This window comes from Nicotiana attenuata, unplaced genomic scaffold, assembly GCF_001879085.1.
Source record: "Nicotiana attenuata strain UT unplaced genomic scaffold, NIATTr2, whole genome shotgun sequence".
NCBI lineage: Eukaryota > Viridiplantae > Streptophyta > Magnoliopsida > Solanales > Solanaceae > Nicotiana > Nicotiana attenuata.
Window position 1 is genome coordinate 7820 of NW_017676571.1, and position 7104 is coordinate 14923.

Here is a 7104-nt window from a genome sequence, read left to right on the forward strand (position 1 = left end):
ATATATAGGAAATGTCATGGCGTACGGCCCGATCCAACATAAAAGTAAACAGTGCACTGCCAGAGGGTCGAATGGCGCGAACCATAGATGCATCTATTAACCTGCCGAGGCGATCGACCCGCTCCCATGAGAGTAGTAAAAGGTAATATCCCGCTCGCGAATCATACGTGCGACGCGGTCAAATATAATTTTAGGGACTTACCCGCTCGCGAATTATACATGCGACGGGGTCAATTATAGGTTTCTTAAATTATTTAGATATTTAGTATTTCTTTCTGAAAATACGAAGTTTGATGGAATCTCTTAAAATCTCAAATTCTTCAATTTAAGTTTCTTTCAACCCAATTATTACGCAACCCTAATCTTGTTTGTTCTCAGATCAAACAATAAACATGAATTAACAACAATATCAATCAAGGGATGATGTAGGCCTAAACTACCCGGACATAGGCATAGCTAGTAGCTACGTACGGACTCTCGTCACCTCGTGCGTACGTAGCCCTCCCACAAATAGAAGCACATATTTAATTATTTCTCCTATGGGGTTAATTCCCTCTAACAAGGTTAGAAAGGAGACTCACCTCGCTCCGAAGTTCTATAACCGGCTCTTGAGCCCTTCAAATAACTCGAATTGATGCACAACACTCCAAAACTAGCAATAATTTTGCAAACCCATTAATATACGCTCAATTACTCATTATAATCGAAATTATAACAATTTCTAACCCCGATCAAAAAATTAACAAAATCGCCCTCGGGCCCACGTGCCCAGATTCCAAAATTTTTCGAAGATAAACTTTACCCATAACCTCACGAACTCAAATATATAATTTACTCTCAATTTCATGTCCAAAATCGTGGTCAAAATCCAAGAATACCCAATTTCTAGGTTTTCCTCAAAATCCCAACTTTCTACTAATTTCCATGTTAAAACATATACTTAATCGATGTATTTAACTCAAACTAGTATAAACCAGTTACCTCATGCTTGGTGGTGAAAATGGCACCTCAAAGTTGCTCCAAAATTGGCTCCCATGGAAGAAATGGGGTTGAAATGAGCCAAACCCCCAATTTAAGGAACCTCACTGCCTCCAGCATTTCCCCACCTGCGGTCACTTGACCGCTTCTGCGGTTCCGCAGGTGCGACCCATAATCCGCTTCTGCGGTCCTCCTCCAGCCCCTCAACTTTCGCATCTCCACCCTTCCTTCCGCAGATGCGGTCCCGCTTCTACGATGGGATGAATCCCAGCTCTCCTAGCCTAGACTGCACCTGCGACCCTCGTGGCCGCTTCTGCGGCGCCGCACCTACGGCTAAAACCTCGCAGGCGGTTACACCAGAAGCCCGGCTGCTTCAGCCATTCCTCCAAGTCTAAGTTTGATCTTTTTACAACTCGGAATCCACTCGCGGCCCTTGGGGCCTCAACCCATTATACCAACACGTACCAAAACACATTACGAACTTAGTCGAGCCTTCAAATCACATCAAACAACGCTAAAATCACGAATCACGCCCCAATTCAAACTTGATGCACTTTAGAACTTCAAACTTCTTCATTTGATGCCGAAACCTATCCAGTCACGTCCGATTGACCTCAAATTTTGCACACAAGTCATATTTGACATTACGGACCTACTCCAACTTCCGGAATCAGGATCCGACCCCGATATCGAAAAGTCCACTTCCGGTCAAACTTTTGAAAAACCTTCAAATTTCTAACTTTAGCCAAATGACTCCAAAATGACCTACGGACCTCCAAATTCACTTCCGATCGCACTCCTAATACTAGAATCACCATATAGAGCTATTCCCAGACTCGGAATCCCAAATGGACATCGATAACACTGAAAGTCACTTCAACCCAAACTTATGAAATTCCTCTAAATATGCTAACTTCTACAATAGGCGTCGAAACGCTCCCGGGTCATCTAAAACCCGATCTGGATAATGCCTAAGTCCAAAATCATCCTACGAACCTGCTGGAACCTTCAAATCCCGATTCCGAGGTCGTTTACACAAAAATCTAGTCTTAGTCAATCCTACCAACTTAAATCTTTCGAAATGAGAATTTTCTTTTCAAATAAATTCTAAACTTCCCAAAATTTAATTCCGACCATGCGTACAAGTCATAATACCTGAGGTGAAGCTGCTCAGGGTCTCAAACTGCTGAACGACGCGCTAGGGCTTAAAACGACCGGTCGGGTCGTTACATTCTCTCCCACTTAAACATATGTTCGTCCTCGAACGTGCAAAGGACTGCGCTAGAGTTGTCCAAAATCACTGTTTAACACCTTGTGCACCTACTCGTGCTACCACAACTTAGTTGAGCACATTAGCTCGATCAAATCTGAAGATATTCTCTTTTATTCAAGAAAATAAGCTTAGATCCCAATCCCAACATCCGGAATTCTCTGCCATGCCTGCTTCCAACTTACGGATACCGTATCAATCACTACACGATGTAGCAGAACATGACTGCACACCTTTGCTGAATTTTCACCATGCACCACATCATTCACAGACCATAATAACATCCTCTGATGATAATAATCGACATTTCCCGAATCTGATGCTCACAATGCACCTTATGACATATATAAATCTTGTCCCAACTTTTGCAATACCGCCACAACGAAAGAAATGTGTAGAAGTTCATAACCAACCGCCGAGTCAACAAATCGTTGAGTCTATACTCCTGACAAGAATAATTACCTCATTCAGAATAATGGTATTTGCTCTTTAATATACTTCATATAATTCGATTGCGCTGATCCTAGATCCAATAATCTCGTCTCACCCAGACACGACCAAAAGTCTTATATGGTGCCACAACGTGCCAATAGGCTACCAACTCGAATGTGATACATAAGGACGTGATACTAAAGTCACGCAACTAATATGAACTTTCCTCAGAAAATAGGAAATGAAACACACAAAAATCAAAATATAGAAAACTGTACTCATCATCACATTGGTGCGGCGTGCAACCCGACCCATACATAGAACTCACATAAGGAGATACACACCGAGCTAAATTGCTTTACCACTAAATACCGAATATCGGTTGCAAGCACGCTAAGCGCATAATACCATCCCTGGGGAGACAGATAGCGCCATAAGCTACAAAACTCAAGCACAACTGAGGTGCGATATATGATCTGAATCTGAAGAGCCATCCCGCTCACATAACACCATCACTATGCGGAACCTCAACAAACAAAAAAATTATCAAGTCGTTTATCAACTCATACGGCATAATATAGCACTCCATGAAATAGCTGACGACGAGATAACATCTAACGTCCGAATACTCCTCTATAAGGAGTGTTATGCTGGAATGAACACATCTGTCCTGATATAGAGCCCATATTCATACTTAAATCCATCCACAGAACTCAAGCCGATTCTGATCGCACCATACTAGGCTAATAACCTTTCAAGGGTCCATAAGTACCCCTTTTTCCTATAACTCTCAAGAACAACCATCATAACCGGAGTAAACCTCCATAGCCCACAACCCAATAAATCGAGTGCCCTTCAAGCATAAATTCTCAAATTAGCGATACTACCACAATCTTCATACTTGGTTTAAATTTCCAATCAATCAAGTGACTACATGCCACACTCATACAATCTCCTCGTGAGACACGCTCCCACGACCTTCCGTACCAGATAACAAGTCTGCACATCCATACCACCGGCCACACTAACGCTGTAAAGCAAATCAAGAATCCATAACCAGGTTGCAAAGCCTCTTTCACAAAACATCGATCTCAGGTGATGCTGAAGACAATACCAGCTTACTCCAAACATTCAAATCCCTTTCCTTCTAATCCGAGCTCGTGACATCCTTGCCAAAACCGAACCGCATCCTCGGTTCCTCACTTTCAACTTTCATACCGCTCACTGCACCTAACATGCGAATGTGTGACAGTATAAGAATTTCATTATAACTCCTGAACCATTAATAGGATATACACTTCATCATACAGAAACCTTTTACTTAACTCATTCCAAGAGAACCATAGCAACACGCGAGTAACTTCTCATAACCGTAGAACATTCAAATCCTCAGGTACCCCTCGTGATCCGCCTACACATAACAGGCCATAATACTTGAATACTTCCAAATAAAATCAATTACGGCGGCCATCGAGCCTCGCACGCACCACGACAATCACATGCATAACTTAATCACGCTGAAGGAACTGATCACCGCCACCATTATACCAATTCAACCATGGTTAACGAATCTAACTTCTTCTAATTCATTCTTATCTTGCCTTAGAGATAATATTAGCTCCATTCCTTACATCACCAACCTAAACCCGCACTATTCTGAGTGACCCCATTCCATGAGACCACATTGTCTCCAAGCCCATGAACTGTTTCATACCCTCCTTGCACACACATTCGCATCTTCAACTAATACACCCATTCTGATAATTCCTCTATGAATCCGAAGTCTTTTTCTCTTTTTCCTCCCAATGCTACACTACAAGTCGAAAATATCATAGATCATTCCGAGCCTCTTATCATAATCTGCTACAAAAGCTCGATTGTTAACCATACTGCGGGCTTGAAATCTTTAGGCACCGCATTTTAACCTTTGAATTCACTAGGACCGTTATTGAGAGTCATCCACTCTGGCTTGGTCCCACATATGATCAACTCCAAGGCTCCGCTGGCACATGAACAACCATCTCAATAAAACACCCGACTGAATCACTTCCCTTATAAACCACCTCTGTACGAAGCATAAATCCTGAATCTTCCCAAAGCCTGAATGTGAGTCAATAAGGCCAACTATAGCACACCTTTATCAATTCCTTTGCTCAACTTACCTCTTATGTTCTTTCCCATTAGTTGAAATAACTTACCAATAGGCCGATAGCCCGAAACCTCATAAGAAGATAACCATGCAACCCAATCGTAGGCGGTGGGACTCTCCTACTTAGCTTGAAGCCACCATTACACAACTCTGGAACCCCTCAAGATTCTTTCTTCATCATTGACATGATCTTGCACCACCAACTCGCCAAATTCCTCTAAATCCTTCTGTTTGACCTTTCATGAACACTCTAAATCACTAACCACATTCACCTATCCGACCTCTTACCGTATTGCCGGTAGAAGTCTTCGCCTAAGCTTCGTCAATACCACGTGACCGCTAACCTGCTCACAGGAGATAACTCACATGTGGAAATTACATGCCGACATCTCCCAATGACGCTGAACTGCACAATTACTATGGAATCCGTAACCCAGCCTGAGCTCATGCTCGTTCGTTAGCTGTACAAGCCCATTCACTCCTCATGGACATCAACTAAATGTGCGACAATACCTTCCAATTCAAAGTCATGTTGTATCCCTCTTCATATCAAGAAACTCCTTTCTGTTGTATCAAATCTCCCGCCGTATAATAGCCTATATTTCAATTTAAGTCCATAGACCCAGTCACTGTCCACCCTGAATCCTAAATCACTCTAGACTTTTTCTCTGGGTGTGTAGTTATCCTGCCACTGAACTCATATGCTACTCTGCTACTCTCCCACTTTGGTCAAACTCACTCCTTTAAGCAACTACTTGACTCCTGCTTCCCGCACTTGGACTTCTAAAAGTTTAATCACCACAAGACACTTCCCACATGTCCATCCCCATCCTTCGCTGCCCAGCTATTGTCTTAAATCAAAATCCATCTTTGTGGCACTTGAACCAATAGATCGTTACTCTGTCAACCCAAACCTGAACTTACATAGTCCGATTGTTTTTCCCCCGCCGAAAATAAAACACTGAATCTCTGAATCATGCATTGAGTAAACCTCCCTTCAAGTCATTCACTGCCCCGACAAATAGGCAAGCGTCCTACCATCACATAAATTTGCGCAATAACTGTTCATAAGCATCATAGCAACCTGTGCATAGCCTCAAAGCTCTTAGAAGTACAGCTACTGAGCTGAAACGACAGAATATCCTTCAGCAAGGCGACGATAATAGCCCCAACAACCACACAGGGAGTAACATTCCGCACCACATCTGTAGTACAATAACAATTTCTCAATTCTCGGTCGATAACAAGTTATTTGCGTCGCATAAGATCGAGTAGGGAAGAAACAAAGGCATAAGCCTCAAAGGACTCAAATCGCACGATGAGGAATCAGGAAGGGAAGTGCTCCTAACAGTCCTGTAGACTCTCGAAGATAAGTACAGACGTCTTCGTACCAATCCGCGAGACTCTACAAGACTTGCTCATGGCTCGTGAGACCTACGAGAACCTAGTGCTCTGATACCATGTTGTCACGACCCAAAATCCATCAAAGGTCATGATGGCGCCGGACACCTCAGTCAGGCAAGCCAACATTTAATAATTAATTTAATTCTCATTTTTAATATTTTAGGAACCATAATCTCCTTTAATTTAACTAGTAAAAAGTAATCATAACTGAATAAATAAAAGTGTTTAAAATTTTTAATATTAAACATCCCATAATTACCCCAAAACCCGGTGTCACAAGTGCATGAGCGATCACTAGGAGAAACAGATGAAATACAACAACTGTCCAAAATACAAATTTGGACAGAAAGTAAATACAGTAATCTAAATGAGACTCTGCTGGTTGCGGGTCGTCCCGAGAGATGCAGCTAACCTAAGTCTCCGTAACAACCATTCTGCTACGCCCACTAAGCCACTAGAGATACTTGTGCCTGTGCAACAAAAATGCACAGCAAGTGTAGTATGAGTACAAAAGCATTGTGTACTCAGTGAGTGTCCCGTCTAATCTCGAACTAGTGACGAGAGGTCGACTTCGACACGTACTAATGGTCCAATAATATCGTTACAGCAAAGAAGTGAATAAGTATGAAACATGGCAAATATATATGAAATAAACATGTATAAAACACATGGTACCATCCCCTTCTTTATAATTTTACTCAAGCCTTCGGCTAGCAAGTTCCCTCCGTAACCGAAGCATATATATATAATTATAGTGGTTTCCGTCACGGAAGTTATCAGGATTCAAATCAGGGAAAATCCCTCAGATACACTGGCTTCTGGCCAAGTGTTACGCACGATTCCATGAGTATAATATATATATATATATATA